Source organism: Anguilla rostrata, chromosome 5 (genome assembly GCF_018555375.3).
Source record: "Anguilla rostrata isolate EN2019 chromosome 5, ASM1855537v3, whole genome shotgun sequence".
Classification (NCBI taxonomy): domain Eukaryota; kingdom Metazoa; phylum Chordata; class Actinopteri; order Anguilliformes; family Anguillidae; genus Anguilla; species Anguilla rostrata.
The window spans coordinates 12,291,681-12,308,159 of record NC_057937.1 but is presented as its reverse complement, the minus strand read 5'-3'; the positions used below and the strand labels follow the sequence as shown (position 1 = coordinate 12,308,159).

The following is a 16,479-nucleotide window of genomic DNA, read 5'->3' as shown; positions in this document are numbered from 1 at the left end:
AAAACCTTTCCAGTTTTTGGCTTTGAAAAAGGCTTTCTTGCTTTGTTGTTTGACCTTGAGCAGATACGACGCACTACAGAATTCATTCTGCTGCTGCTATCAGCAGTTATATCACCAGTGCAGACAAGTGAGCCAGTATCTGCGGCAGCCATGCATGCCTGAACCATAACTGTAACCTGGCCATTTTTGTTTTTGGTGGATAACTAATGGTTTGCGTCTTGTAGTGTAGCATCTGTAGTTCTGTTTGTGAAGACTCATGAGAACAGTAGTCACTGACACATCTACTGCATGCCTGCCTCCTGAAGCGTGTTTCTGATATGTTGGGCAGGTGTTTGGGGTTTTTTCTTCATTATGGAGAGAATTCTCTCAGTTGTAGATGTCTTCCTTCACCTACCAGGCCCTTTGTGAATACTGAGCTCACCAGTGCTCTCTTTTTTCTTAATGATAATCCAAACAATTGATTTTGATAAGCCTACAGTTTGGCCTATTTCTCTAACTTTTTATTCTTATTTCTCAGCCTGACTTCCTTGACCTTCATTAGCACATATTTGGTCCTCTTTTTGACGAATGCCAATAACAGACTCCAAGGACAAACAGAATCAAGATACTGAAATTTGAAACCTGTACTAAGGAAGCAAATGAACACACGTGACTAATCAAAAACACCTGTGAAACCACTTGTCCTAAACATTATGATGACCTGAAATTGGAAGTCTATGTATAAAAATACTGTAATTCCTGTGTGTGTGTGTGTGTGTGTGTGTGGACAGGTATATGAGTGAGTGAGTGAGTGAGAAAGAGATACAGCACTGCAGAAAGTTGTAGAATATTAAGAATCAAGATTGTTTCTGAAAATATGCTACGTTTACAATTGGATTAGTGGATTGTAATCTGCACAGCACTTGCATTTCGACATCAGAATAATGATGAATTTGAGCCCACACGTCTATTTGACCATTTACTCTCTTCTGCTGCCCCCTGTTGGCCCAGTGTAGTAACTCAACTGGGCAATAATTTTCTCAGGAATGATGTTATGGTGATTCCACATTTCAGAATATTGTCGATATCAGAAAAGATGTCTTGTTTTAAATCAATTAAATTAATTATGAATATTATCCAAACCCTAATATTGCACAGATAATGAGCTGTATACAGATATCTTGAAAATACTTTATGGTATTTGGAAGATCGTCTGTTTTTTATTTGTTCATAAGTCAATGGAAATGCCATATGACTACCGCAATGGATTACGAAAATAAACAGTAAACAGATCCAAGTCACATTTTCCAAATATTAAAAAATGGGAAATATATCAGGCTCTATAATAGCATGCCAGGTTTTTCCAGTTTTGGATTCACCTGTTACAACAAAGCATACATACAAAACAAATGGCATTAATATGCCTGTGCACCCAGGATGTATGTGTTTAAGGATGGTATTACAGTTGGAAATTGATTTTGTTTACATTTGACTTTTTAATTCATTGGGGTTCTGTTAAACTGTTCCAAGGCACTGACCCAGCACCTGGGTGGAGGGCCTTTGAATGGAGTTTCTGATTAGCACGTGTGAGACAGGTGACTAACTATTAATGTTCACTTGTAGATACTCTCATGGCAAATGAAGCTCATTTCATAGGAAACAGAGGTGTGGATGCATGCACACAGCAATTTCCCTTAGAAGACATTGCAGTCCACTGTGTTCTCTCAGATAGTTTGATGCATATCAATCTGTGTTATAATGTGACACATTTCAAATGCTTATAAAGCACACAAAGTGCAATGGAATGTAGTGAGACTGAGTCTTGGCACAAAACCCTTATATTAATAAATATAATGTTTGAGTTTCATTACTTTAATAAGCTACGCAGAACAGAGAGTAACATAAAATTGGAACTTCATTGGAATACATGGACTTGTGTTCTACCGTGATGTATGCTCACTGACATCTCTGCCGATTGTGTTCGACTTCATATTAAGCTTTTGTGTTAATGATATATTACAGACATGGCTAAGTTTACACATACCTCAGCACACTGGATCATTAGCTGGTGGCTCCTTTTAACTGAAAGCAATATCTGTCACGATTTTTCAGCTCATACTTGTATGGAGTTTTACAGAGCATGGAAATTACAGAGCGAACCCACCTTTCCTCATTCTGAATGCAGTGACCCCTATTTACCATTAGATGGTGCCTTAGACCATTTTGACCAAAAACCTGAGTCAATGTTTCTGTGCTCTTTGAGGTGAGGAATTTTCTTTTTTTCATTCTCAAACATTTTTTTTTCTCACTGAAAATGTGTAATCTCAGTTTTCCTCATCAGTGCTGCAAACAGATATTTTTCAGAACATAACATAAATAGATATTTAGTATTTAAAAATAGGGATTCCTCTAAAGATACCATACATATAAATATCCGAAGTGTTTCAAAGCACCAAAGTTTAAATTAGAGTACACAAAATTTAATTTCTTTTAGTTCTCCATAGCAATGAATAAAAACCTGTTATAAAAGCTGAGGTCATTTCAAGACAATCTTTGCCATGAATGAACCTGTTAGAAGGACAGAGTAGAGACAATATCCACTCTCTGAGGTGACATGCACTGCTGTCATAAATTCCAATTTGTCTTCATTTAATTTCTGATTCCTTACATATCATGAAATATCCTGGAATATCCCAAAACATAATGGGATCTGACTCAAGTGCTTCTCTTCCCCTAAACAAGTGCAACTAAACTCAGCTTCAGGACTGTGAAAAACATGGGTTTTTAGAACACTCATTGACATTGCAATTTTATACTAAAACTATAAAACAATGCTCTCAAAGTCAGCTATGACAATGAAATGATGCTGCCTGAGAAACGCTAAACATTTCTAAATTGTGCTTCATATTTAATAATGCTGAAATAGGTCTGGCATTGTCCAAGAGAGTATATGGTAGCAAAAAATAAATACTTCAGCATTGCTATATCAGTTATCAGTTAAACCATTCTTACTTGCCCAACAGAAGTTCTATCATCTCTTGAGCCACTAAAGTCTGGCTAATAAAAAAGGTTTTCGGTGGATGCTCAGATCTTGGCTAAGCCTTGTGATAGGAGATTGGTGCTTTGTGAAACCACACAAAATGACAGAGCTACCACATGCTGTCAGCAGCTTACTGATTTTAACAAGCAAATGTGTTTCACTGTGGAAAGCCAAACATTCTGACTGGTAGCGTCAGTAAATGACAGCTTATTGTGATTCCACTCATTTTGGGGTTCACATAATCTCACCTTGCCATCACTCCCACCCACAAATCCTTCCCCAGAAGCACAGTTTGTTTATAATGTATGACACTGTGCGGAGGAAGACCAACAGTTCTATGATTCATCTGCACAAGGTTCCTAAGCAGGTCACTTTGTTTGATCACTTCACAGGTCAAACACCTGGTCCCCACAAATCCCTCTCTCTCTGTTCTCCTGCATCAGAACATACCATCTCTTAGGACAAATCTCTTTCTCTCTCTCCTCCCCTCTCTCTTACTCTACCTTTCTCTTGCACACTCGCACACACACACACACAGTGATCTAGTGCTGTTGTTACACCTCTCTATACCGCCTATAAGACTCATTCTACTTTATAGGTTCTAGAACTTTCCATTTTTGGTTTGAACACTTGCACTGTGATTGACTATGACTAACCAATTTTATATAGGGAGCTTGAAGAAAACTTGTTGTAAAAACTGAAAGCATCTAACACAATGCACAAAACTTACATATAATTACACAAAGTCCATTACAATTATATACTAGCAAATAGCCAATATGATGCACATCAGATAGAATGTTTACATTGACCCCAGTGGTGACTATTTATTTAACTGTGGTGGATGAAAATTTTAGAGCTATGGCACGGCTGTTCTTTTGACATACCGCAGCGTGAATAAATATAACAGCTGGAAGAACGACGAAAATCACACAGGCGTCGAATCGGTTAACAAGGGGATGCCTTTCATGTTGCAGTTTTGCAAGGCAGAAATCACGCAGAAGCAGCACACCCCTCTACCAGCCCGGATTCGGCGCGTGCTGTACTGTATTCTGCTGCAGAGTGGAACGCGTGACGTCAACGCTGGAGCAGTTGCCTGGCTCGGGAGGAAAATGGGGAGAAATTTGCGAGGTGAGATACGCTCTTTTTATGCATTGTGCATGTTTTGGAGGGCGGTTGTGGAAGAACCCTTTATGTATCTACATAACGTGCGTCTAATTTTGAACCTACTCAATACTATAGCTAAATAAAAGAAATTCAAGCCAGATGCACCAGCACCGATAGATTTCAGTGTAGCCAGCGCGCACCAAGGAAAATGGTGAAAGCAGTGCTAATGGGTGCACTTTTTATTTTCATTGGCGATCCTCATAGCCGGCGCTTTACCCTCGGAATCGGTGCAAATGAGTGTTACATTTTTCCGTTCGACAGAAGTCGTTTCTATATTATTACTGGAGGCTGATTATGTGTATGAAAACTACATAGTATGTAACCGCGATTGCGATGGGAATTGATGTATTCCTCTTGTCCTTACACTAAAATCCAGAACAATGCATACGACGCCAACTGATTAGAAATTAAATCTATTCGGGTGGTCGGAATGTAAGTGAAAGTGTCACTTAATCGATCAACTGTCAATATGAGGTCTTAACAGGTAGACCCTTGAGGCTCACTTCGGTTAATAAACAGTGTCACCCGGCCTTATTTGGCTGGCGCTGTCAATGCTCGATTGGATATGCGACTTCACTCATGTCCATTTGGCTCCGTGCCCGATGCCAACCTAGCTAGTATTTATCCATATCACAATGCGTTAGCCGGGACTGGAGCGTAAGATCAAGCGGTTTATTTATAAGAGGGACACGGACGCTGATTTTTCCTGTGTGCTTAACCATGACATTTTCCATGGGGTCTTGCACAAGGAAATAATTTCCATTCGAATGTTTGAATCGCGTTGCTACGTTGCTACACGTTGCTATTTTCTTAAATCGAATACAGAAACATGGTTATCCGACTCTTGACAGTCTGTCGTGATTTGTGAATGAAACCATTTTAGTAGACTAGCTCAATCTAGACAGACTATGGTGACGGTGAATATGATGGTGAGATGACTACAATCATCAGTGGAAGGGGAGAATATAGCTTTGCCAATACATGTATTCATTTGTTTCATAAATGCCATCGTTGTTATGTCAGACATACTAGGAACGATTTGTTAATTCGTTTGGATCGCCATATTTTCTGTGGGTGCCGTTTTGATTTTAATACTGTCATGTTTTTGCACTTTACGTGACAAAATGTGTATAGCCTAACAGGATATTTTTGCGAGACGCGTAACCCTGAACATTGCGTAATTCTAAGTGTAGGACTTGGTTGTAATGGGACTGGATAAATAGCAAAATCGCATAATTCTATGTAATTTTCTGAACAAGATAAAATAAATTCTTCACGTAACATTTGAGTTAAGACAGTCTCTTTCTTTCATCTGTGCCTCTCCACGAATCGCTGTGGAATGCATAACAACTGATGTTCTTTTCCCAGCGGATTTTTGTCTGGAAATGCCATTAAAGGTCACATTGTGCGGTTTGTCAAAGATAAATAAAATAAAAGACTTAAGTGACACACTGGAAGGACAATTCATTCTGCCCCACCGTGGTTAACCAATGCAAAACCCTTTTCAATACACTGTCATTTGAAGCCAACAAAGTGTCACCTGTTGCTATGGTCATGTACTTGACATGCCCCAGAAGCCCTTGTTCTGGATTGTGGTTTTCAAAAGATGCAGTCGCTGACCAGCTGGAGCCTTTAAAACATATCTTTCAGTAATAGTCTCGAACAACTGTAGTCTAACTTCATAAGGCCTTCGACGGTATGAACATTACGATTTCTTGAAGCAGCTGTAAACAAATGCTTTACAGAAGCTAGCATAAAGTAGGGTGATTTACTACATTTTCACGTTTTCATGGTTTCTTGGTTTCATTGGTTTTTAAACTGGCATGCTTATAAGGGGGCACAGTTGTCTAGTAGGACTAAATATTAGGACAAGAGGCAAATTTGATTGTGTGAGAATAAGGAAGTAACATTTTTATGACAATATTCATATTCAGAATAGTAATAAATTCACAGAAGCTCCACTTTTTATGCTCCCCCGTACCCCACCCCCCACATTCTCTCCAACTTAAAATTGTCCATCTGTATACAGTGCTCATACTGCAGATCTCCTCATCCAGTGCATTAGAGTGCAGAAGAGCAGGCATCCTCCAAAGTGCGCAGTGTTGCCAGCTGCTTCTTTTGACGCTGGAGCCCACAAGCTAAGCTCGCAAAGCTCGCAAAGAAGTGAGTTGGGGGAAGCCAATTCATATGCAGCTTTAGCTGGCAGACTCTGTGGCCCCTGGTCAGCCTGCAGGGGGTGCTAGAGAGCGCCGAGACGTGGCACCCGGCCGAGGGAACGCTCACTAACCCTGCCAATTATGCGTTGCCCCGCAGGGTTACTGGCCACAGCTGGCACTAGAAAAGATGGGAATTCAATCTTGAACCGAGGGGCCCTTACACGGAGACACCACTTTTAAATAATTTACTGATTTACACATTCTGTCTGAACTGTTTCAATTAAAACTACAACCGAAAGTACTAGAATACCTTTATTCCTATTTAATAATACTTGGGCCAGTGGCTATACCACATGACATTCCACTTTTAAGTTTAGACAATGCCTGCCTGTTTGGAAAATGGAGATGTTACTGTAAGTGGTTTTGTCAATTAGTAGAGGTTGGTTTCTCTGGATCATGCAGTGGTCCAATCATGTGACAGTGCTATTGAGCTGTAGGAAACATCTTAAATGTAGGTCCTGAAGCACTGAAATGGTGGCACATACAGTTTACAATAAGTCGGGGCATTTTCCTGTGTTCTAGCCAAATTCCCAATCTGGCTTTCTGTTTGGCCATATGAGCCTCCCCTTCTAAAGAAATCCCTCCTTGTCCACTTCAACTGGTGTATTGTGGGCATTTTGGCACAAAATGGTTTCCATTCATCACCCAAGATTTACAAAGGTTTTGTAGCGACAGCAGTGTGAGTGCACACTTTCTCCTTAGTGCTTTTTTTCTGTTTACCTTACGCCTGTATTTTTGAGGATGTGCATGCACTGTGATTGCTTTAAAGTGAGTATTATACCTGGCTATGTGCATATTACATGTGTACAAGTTCTAGGGAGATAAAAACGTAAAGACGTAGAAAATGCCATATCCTAAAACCCTAAAAATGCCATTGCCTGAATGAACACAAAGATGTTAGAAGATGGGAGATAGGAGGAGAGGCAAAAAGCAGTCTGAAAACATGGATCTTTGGTCTACACCATGGCTATTCAAAGCTGGACCTTGAATCCAAATCTGGCCCTGGTTTTCTTTTCCCCCAGGCAATTAACTGAACAATTTGTGCTACTGATTGGCCACACTGTCCAGGTAAAGGGAGGGGGAAAGCAGTTTGTGGACCTCGAGGATCGTGATTTTAGTTACCAAGGGTCTACACCAGGGGTGTCCAATCTTATCCGAAAAGGGCCAGGGTGGATGCAGGTTTTTGTTCTTGCCGAGCACTAGGACACCTGATTCTACTTATTAAGGTCTTGATTGAAGACCATGGTTAGTCAATTAGTTGAATCAGGTGTCGTAATGCTGGGCTGAAACAATCACCTGCACCCACACCAGCCCTTTTCGGATAAGATTGGACACCCCCGGTCTACACCCTTCAGTTCTGTTTATGCTGCTGTTCAGGTGAATATGCTTTACGAATACTTCATCAGCGCTGTGTAATTAAGTCCGCAGCAGATGTACTCCAATAACGATAGCAGGGCAAATACGTTTTTGGAAGAGTACTGGGATATAGATGAAATCACTGTACTGTCAAAAAGTTGTTTTTGTATTTAATGCTAAATTGGTAGCAGACAAAAATATAAATACTACAGTTTGTTTCTCACAACACTTTGCCAGTGCTAAGTAATAGGAATGTCAGCAGTTTTACCTCCACATGGAAAGTAAGAGTGGAGAAATCGGACCAAAGGAATATTTCAGTTTGCATAAACCATGCCTCCTTTAGGTACTGACCTATGCATTAGCATTAACATGGGAACTAACCCTGAGATAACACACAAGACTTAACAGGTAATTAGGCTATGTCCGTACAGCCATGAAAACAATTAGCAATATCAGGGCAGTGCTTTTCCAGCACCTACATGTAGCTACATAGTAATGTAAAATATGCGCTATGTTCAGAGCTTCCTCTGTGTAAAATTCCAAGAATCTTGTTTGCCTTGTTCTTCAGTGTGGGGAAGCCAAGGATGAGCAACTGTTTGTGAGAAATGTCTGTGACACAAACACAGTTCACATGGAACAAGCTATCATTTGCTTGCCGGTCATTGTGTGATATTTAAAATCTATCAGCCATTAACTGAAATCATATAAGATGCATATTTGGAGGCACTTTCCTGAATGGACTAGATATTGCAGGTACATTGGAAGCATCCTAGTTAGGGAAGTGAATCAAGTGTGTGCTAAATTTAAAATAGTAATTTTAGTAAAACCTTTCATAAATTAGTTGGTGGCTATTTGCTGTTTTGTTGTTGAGTTGTTGCATTTAACAGTTCCTACAGACTGTTCACCTATGACCTCAGTTTAATAATTAGACAATAGAACTCAGGCATTCTGTTTAGACTGACCAAATTCAGAGTGGGCATTTCATATTTCAGTATCTTCTATGCCTTCTTTCAGACTGTGTTTGGGTACTCATCGTCCGGTGTCCTTGTGTCTTATAAAAGTCATTTAGGGGGCATTTTAGCAGTTTTTATGTTATTAATGGTGACTTTATATGTCTAGTGTGAAATGTAACTGGATTTATTGCATATGCTTGCGTGTCTGTGAGAGGATTTTTTTTCTCACTTGATCATTTAATTAAAGAATGGAAACTTTGTATGTTAGCTTGAGATATTTTGCACATGCATTTTGCACATGCATTTCCATAGATAATGATTTTGGCTGTTTAAGTGTTTCTTGTTAAAATTTGTCTTGCACAGGGATAAGAAACTATGCCCCTAGAGTGCATTAGTCGTAACCCTTTTACAAGTTAAGTCAGAGGCGATTCTACTGCTAATCCAGTTAAGTATGTCAGGTTGTAATCCGTATTTGACAAGCAATGAAATAAATAGCAAGTGTCCTGATATATGATTTTATATATTTATTTTTATCCTGAAGACCCTGGAACTGCAAGGTCTGACATTTGTCTTGTGGATGAACCTTTAAATGTATGTTTCCTTTTGTGCATGTCTCTAGGTTGAATCAAGTTGGTCCATCACTGTACAGAGTCACGATATCTGAGAACAGTAACTATTACAAGCAAGTGCAATCCTTTCAACTGTTAAATTCCTTCAGGGAGAGCAAGGGACAGACCACAAATTTCAGTGCGCCTGTGAGCAAGATCAATACAAACAGTTGGGCTGTCGGTTAGGTTTTACTTGTGCACTTGAGGCACGGTGCCTTTGTAGAATGAGCGAATGACTGAGTGATACAACGCACAATTGCAATAAATGCTTGAAGAAATTATCTGGTACAGTAATTTGCATGTAAGGGAGTAATAATTATGTGGTGCTATCATGTCTCCCTGAAATACACTCAAAATATATGGCTCGCTTGCTAAATGCATTTGAAAGGTGGCCTCTGTTCACAAGTGTCAATTTTCAGTGACAATTGAAAATTCCATATTTGTATATATGCAAATTACTGTTATTTACTGAATATTTGTATTATTCTATTTCCTTCTACTAGTCATTCAGCTAAAGCCATAATGCATTAGTCTATACACAATACAGATTTATTTCTGTCAAGACATGTTTACAATGAGCATTTGCTCATTTTCTTTGTCTCGTTGAGTACTGCTTCAAGCTACCAAGCTAGCTTATAAAGTAGCTAGTAACATTTATGATATAGGACTAATACATCCATCCATCCATTATCTATACCAGTTTATCCTGGGCAGGGTTGCAGGGGGTGCTGGAGCCTATCCCAGCGTGCATCGGGTGAGAGGCAGGAATACACCTTGGATAGGCCGCTAGTCTATCGCAGGGTACACACACCATTCACTCGCACAATCATACCTAGGCGAAATTTTCAGGTGCCAATTAGCCTACCCTCATGTCTTTGGCAATCTCCAAACAGAAAGACCTAGGCCAGGATTCAAACTGAGGTGACAACAGTGTGTGACAGTGCTACCCACTGCATCACCATGCCACAATATTCAAATTTCATTTGCATATACATATGCTGCATGTTTCCTGGTTGCAGTTCATTCCCATTTGCTGGGAATAGCATAATCTCCCTGCTTCACTTCTGTTAATTGTAAAAATCTTGACTGCATGGTGTAGCCTAGTGTAGACTGGAGAGTCTTGGGTTCAAGAACAAGGCCTAGCCTGATCAACATTAGCTTTCTCTTTCCTTCTTCCTCCCTGTTAGCAACCCACTGGCCGAGAACATGTGCCATTTGCCTTCCCCCGCTCATTTCAACAGTCCCGGGCATCGCCGAGAGCACTTCTCTGTCACCCTACTGGACAGATGGAAGAATTGTGAATTGTAACAGTATGGGGACATGGGGAGTTTGCCACGTTGCTTAACACTATATCATATGCTTGGACTCAAATGGCAGAAGTGCTACCGTAAACAGTTTGAATAATTTAGATTATTTAATCAGTTCTTCCCCTGGGAGCCACAGTGAAAAACTGAAGGCTGACATAGGTCTCCTTATTAATAAACATCACTGTTGAATAGGCATAACAGAGTTCATAGAAAACAGGGAATACTGCCCTATATTTATGTATAGTTGTGTCGTTTAGGATTTGGGATCATTTTGGTTCTGGTGTTTCAGAGTTTCAAGTCAAAGTACAAACACCATAAATATATTACGTGCACCTCAGTGCCAGAAAATGGAAATTTGTAGTTTTTAAATTAAAGATCAATTAAAAGGATTTTGGCAGATGGAGTAATGTTCACAGGCTTTGAATGATAGAAAAGCACAGTGAAGTGTTCTCCGCTGAGTTGCAAAATAGCTGCCCACTGAATTCCTCAGTAGAGCAAACGCATGGCGACTGGCAGCTCTGTGAATACATGAATATTTCCCCTTCCATGGGGGTAACATTTGGAATCCCTTTGGTGTATGTGTGTGTGTGTGAGGGATGATATTTAGTGTGTGCTTTTCACATTGCTCGGCCTGTTGCTGTTCGCAAAAATCTAGGTGTCTTAATCCGTTACGTTTACTTCGGTTTTGAGCACGTTTCAATGACGACGATCAGTTTATAGGCGTTTACGCATCAAATTATTAGTGTGCATGTGAACGCAGTCACTGAATCCTTCCTTCCTTCCTTCATTCCTTCCTTTGTTTTTTGTTTTATCTTTTGGTTTTTGTTAATTCGTTTGTACATTCGTTTGTTCATTCCCTCCCGAAGGCATGGCGGTTTGGATAGGGGGCGTAAATCAGGCTGATGCCAGCGAGAGCAGCGTATGGAAGGCTCCGCGTGGCAGGGGGATCAGCCAGCCGTAGCGGGAGAGTCGTGACGGTGATGTGCTGGGAGTGAGGCGGGCGGCGACTCAGCCAAACACAGCTCCGCTCGCAATCCCCTCTGCCTGGGGACTCCCTGCGTTGCACTGTGCTACGGTATGCCCGTCACCACAGGATGGAAGCGTTCTTCGGGTATCGCCTTGTAAAGAACGCCAACAATTGTTCATCTGTGGGGAAAAAAATAACAGTTCGGAGAGTATTATAGATTAACCAATATGTTGTGAACGTTAATTTGTTCATACCCTTATAGGAAAAATAATGCACTGAAGCAAATGTCGCTCCCAGCAATGGTGGGGGAGAAACATTTTTCTACTGCATCATTTTGGCGCAATCCAGTTTTGCAGCCATTAGCCTGCGTCGTATTGATCAGGCTGAATGTGTAAATGGTCCTAAAATGATTTCCTGGATTACTTCTGTCTCTGGAAAGCGATATTAACAGTAATGAATGACAGTATGAATGGTTAGCATTAACAAATATCCCAGTAATACAGTGATTACATACCATGCTAAATCGTGCTAAATCAGGCCCTTGGAGGATGCAGTATCCTGTGAAATGTACGGAGGCAAGCAAGAGGAGGTGGGGGAGGGGCAGGGAAGAGAGGTGGGTGGAGACGTCAGTGACGAGTGTTTCATAACCATTTCCCAAAGCGCGCTGTGCGCAGTGCATCATGGGTAGCCGGCAGTTAATTGATTCAATGAAGCCCTGGGATCGATAGGTGCCTGTGTCAGAAAGTCTCGCAGCCTCGGTCGCGAGGGCCCGTCGTGCGAGTATCTCCCGCCCGGGTCCTGACGCACGGCGGTGGCGCGAACGAGACAGTCACGCCGAGTCACCTGATCGAGCGGGGAGACGCCGCGATGCTAACTGTGCTGGGTTTGCCCGCAGCAGCAGCAGCAGCAGCAGCCAGCAGTGAGTAAGGCTGGGGGGAAATACCAGGCTAACACGGAAAGAATGCGCTAACGTCCTGTTCCGCCGCGCGGATGATACATACCCTCTGCGGTGAGGCGCTAGTCTCCAGCCAACCGTCCTGCTAGCCTGGGAGCGCCTTTGTTTACACAGCGATGTTGTGTGAATCAATTGGGAGGGAAACACTGGGCAGCATGGTTGCCAGACCTTGCCCTCTGTTGGGTGGAGTCTGGGCCCTGTCCCGTCTGTTTGGCAACCTTCAGACCGGAGGTAAAATGAAAGGGGTGGGTGGGGGGGGGGGGGGGGGGGGGGGGGAGGAGTTGTGTTGTTTTGTTGGAATCACTTATGATTGTTTTTGGGAGGTTGGCGTATTCTAATCTTCACTGCTGAAGTCAGGGTTATTGCATTTCTTTCACAAGATGGCTGACAAACCCAGGAATGGCAACAGTTATTCTTGGAGAAATTTCTGCTCAATCAGCTCTCCGGCTGATTGCATAATGAAGTGCTTATCTTTGAATTATTCTCAGATTACCCGGCCGACACATGCTTATACACAGTAAAATGTCCAGTCTTAATTCAACTGGAGTTGGACCAAATGTACTCTGTTAGAGTTGAATTAGCACTGGACATTTTACTGTGTATTGTAACACAGCCATTCCTTATGAAGTAAGATATTGATAGAGATTCCTGCTGCATAGGCCCACTATTAGTGCCGTTTCCATGGTAGAGGCAACATTGTGCGTGCTTTCCTAATGGTAAAGTTCACTTTCTGTTGGCCTGTATGTAGCATTGAATGATGTTCACAAGGCAGTGCTAGCTCTGCTGGAGTCATGCACTGGAGAGAGTAGGATGCTGGGATTGCTTTCTTCTTCTTTTGTCGTGAACAAGGCACTGCAAGCCAGTACAGCAGTGCGTGAGTCATACTGATCAGGGTCATATTTTATTGATAAGAATGTCAGCCTCATACATGGAATCATCTGCTGGCTTTTTCTCTCTCTCTCCTCCTCCTCCACCTCCTCTCCCTCTCTCTCTCTCTGTCTTTTTCTCTCTCGCTCTTGATATATACAGTGTGTATATATATATATATATATATATATATATATATATATATATATATATATATATATAGTGTGTGTATACATATTTATATGCATATACAAACAGAGACAGAGCAGTGGAGAGGATGGAGTTCTTGGCTATAACAACATGCAAACTGAGCTGTCTTTGATCAGTGGGAGCATTAACATATTTGGACTTATTACTTCCCTGCTGCTAACAGTAGCCTTCACTGCTGAGAGAGTGTGTTCGGGTGTGAATGAACGCTGTCGTTGTTTGATCTCATGAAGGATGAGGGCCGATCTGAAATCTCAGCTTGGGTCAGAGCCCCTGCAGTGAGGCCCCACAGCATGGGAGGGGACAGCGGGAGGAGGAGAAGAAAGGAGGGATGAAGAAAGGGTAGAAGTGAGAAGATATAGCCCGATAGCATTGGGGAAAAAGATTTGCAGTGATATTTCCATCACTCTGACATTCTCTCTCCATAACCTGTCAAACCAGGTTTGCAGTATTTAAAAACACAGTGAACCCAGTGGCCTACACGATCACCAGCCACATTGGTCAAGTCATCCTCATGTCCTTCACGTAGTGATCCCTTTGCTCTGTGCCGAATGAGAATTGAAAGTAAAGATTTGTTTTGCTTTTAGTTGTTTGCTTGCAAACAAGAGTGTACGGGCGGTCTCTTGTCCTCTGAATCCTAGTCCATAATCTCTCTGCATGCAACAGTCCCGCTGTCTCCCCTGTGGTCTAATTAAAACCGCTCTCTCACACGGATTCTCACATTTTGTGTGTGGTTCTGTGTTCCAGCAACTGTATACAAATGAAAAAGGATCAATATATTCTGTTCTGTATCGTGGAGAGCCTGCTTAGTGTGTTTGTTGCTTGTGTGAGATGGGGAAGGGAAAATCTTTGCCTACTGGAGTTGGACTGAGGTCACAGTAGTGTTTTTATAACGCAGAGAGGTGCTATGCTCTATCTGTCTCTCTCAGTATTTTTTAAGAAGTGATTTGTTTGTCACAGACCTGTGATCACAAAAAAAGGATTCACAAGCAGCAATCAGTGATGATTACACCTCTAGCCCCCGCCCCCCCTTACCACCTCCCCCTCCAGGTGAACATAACTTTTTCATTCTTCCTTCCCTGTTAGTGTCAACTCTCAAAACTCTCACCTCCTCTCTCCTCGCTGGTGCTCCTGCAATCTGTGCCACAGAACTGGGAGAATCTGCTCCCACGTCATCTAAGCTTTCCGCCATAACTCCATCTCTATGTGCCACCTGCTCGGAACCCCGAGATCTCCTTCATGGAGTGACCACGGCAACCTCCTGCCACCGCCAGCTTTTGGGAGTGAACCCCTGTCTCTCTTCATCACCCCCCCCACTCACCGATCCTCCCCTCCCTCCTTCACTGATCTCTCTCCCCCCTGGTTTCCTCCTCTCTTCTCTCCCACGCTACCTGTGAGTCAGCCGTTCCCGCACCTCCCACCTCAGCCGTCTGCCTCCGACGGCGGAATCAGCCGGCGTGCTGTTCGAAGGCACCGCCCCGCTGACAGCAGGCGGTCGTCTGGGGCCGCCGGGCCGCGCTTCTACGGTCGGCGCTCTCCGCTTGTGCGGACCCGGCCCGATAGATGAGATGTTTAGTCAGAACGGGCCATTTGATGCTCGGTGATATGCGTGTTTACCAATGTCTACATCCCTGACTGATTCCGAAGTGCTACGTTAGCGGGAGAGCTGCGTCGCCTCTTCCTGTCCATGATATATCTCCCGTAACTGCAGAATTCTCTCACACAGAAAAACTCACGCATGGACGAAAAATGAGTTTTATGTAAATAGGGGCAGGTGAGTCTTCAGCTAGATTTGAATGACATTTTTGCATCAAAATGATAGCTTTTACAGTAGCCTCCCCTTTTTAAAGGTTTCACATGGTACAGTAATATATCTTTTCATAATTAAGCTCTAAGATACCGCACGGTGATTGAATTCTTAATTGCTTTGTTCCTTATGGCTCAGTTTGACCAGATGTGAATCAATGTCAGATGAGAAATCATGAAACTGAAAAGACACTCATTTCTTCACAGCTGAACTCACAGTGAAGCATATTTGACTTTATAAAGGGATCCTTTTCATTTTTGACTGCCATCTTGAAGCAATGAGCCATGGTCCAGTGGTGAAACAGAGAGTGATGTATCAATCAGAAAAAAATACACATGGAGTTGTCACTGAAGAGACATAGACATACCACTAGTGAGATTTCCTATGTACAGGAGGCTGAAATAGTTAAAAACCTGTGGGCGGCAAGGTTGCAAATGCAGTAAGAGGAGGCTTTTGTGTGTGTGTGCGCATGTGTGTGACCGTGGGAAGTGATGTCACTATGGTTACGAGTGAAAGACACATGTTCTAGGCCTAGACATGACTAAGAGGCTGTCTTTTCTCATTTCAGAGATTTCAGAGATTGATTGAAAGAGGTTGTCTCTCTCTAATGCCAGAGCTCTGGGCTGGAGGGTCTTAGTGGTCACATGACATTTCAGCGAGCCGAATATATATATGCTTGCACTTAGCATCTGAGAGACCTAAGGAGTTTATTCATGTACTGTTTGTGTAGCTTGAACAATATAAATGTTCTTTTGAACATATCAAACTACTGTTATATATAGTTACATGTTATACTAAATGCAGTCTATACTTTGGAATATAGAGTTGGAACTCAATGAAAATTGCAATGGGTAAAAAAAAAGTCAAAATATCAGTGTGATTCAAACAGAGGAATAAAAGATGCTTTTAACTTGCAGTTCAGGCCATTTTAGCACACTGGCACAAACTGCTGCTCACATATCAGCGCTCACGGCTGCAGCCACCCCTATCGGTTTGAGAGTGCTAACACACACGTGTTCTGCGATGCAGCATGTGGAGTTGCTGCCGCTG

At 42.1% G+C, this 16,479-nt stretch overlaps 1 protein-coding gene across 2 annotated transcripts in view; it reads left to right on the top strand.

Moving 5' to 3' along the window:
• Positions 1-4,055: 4,055 nt before the first annotated feature.
• Positions 4,056-16,479, top strand: part of fbxo41 (F-box protein 41) — a 59,667-nt gene continuing 47,243 nt past the window's right edge. The window contains exon 1 of one of the 2 annotated variants that reach the window (XM_064335141.1): positions 4,056-4,150. The gene's annotated coding sequence lies outside the window, so the exon portion shown is untranslated. Of the gene's footprint in view, positions 4,151-7,653; positions 7,780-16,479 lie in introns of those variants that run through there. The other variant, XM_064335140.1, reaches the window with a different exon arrangement.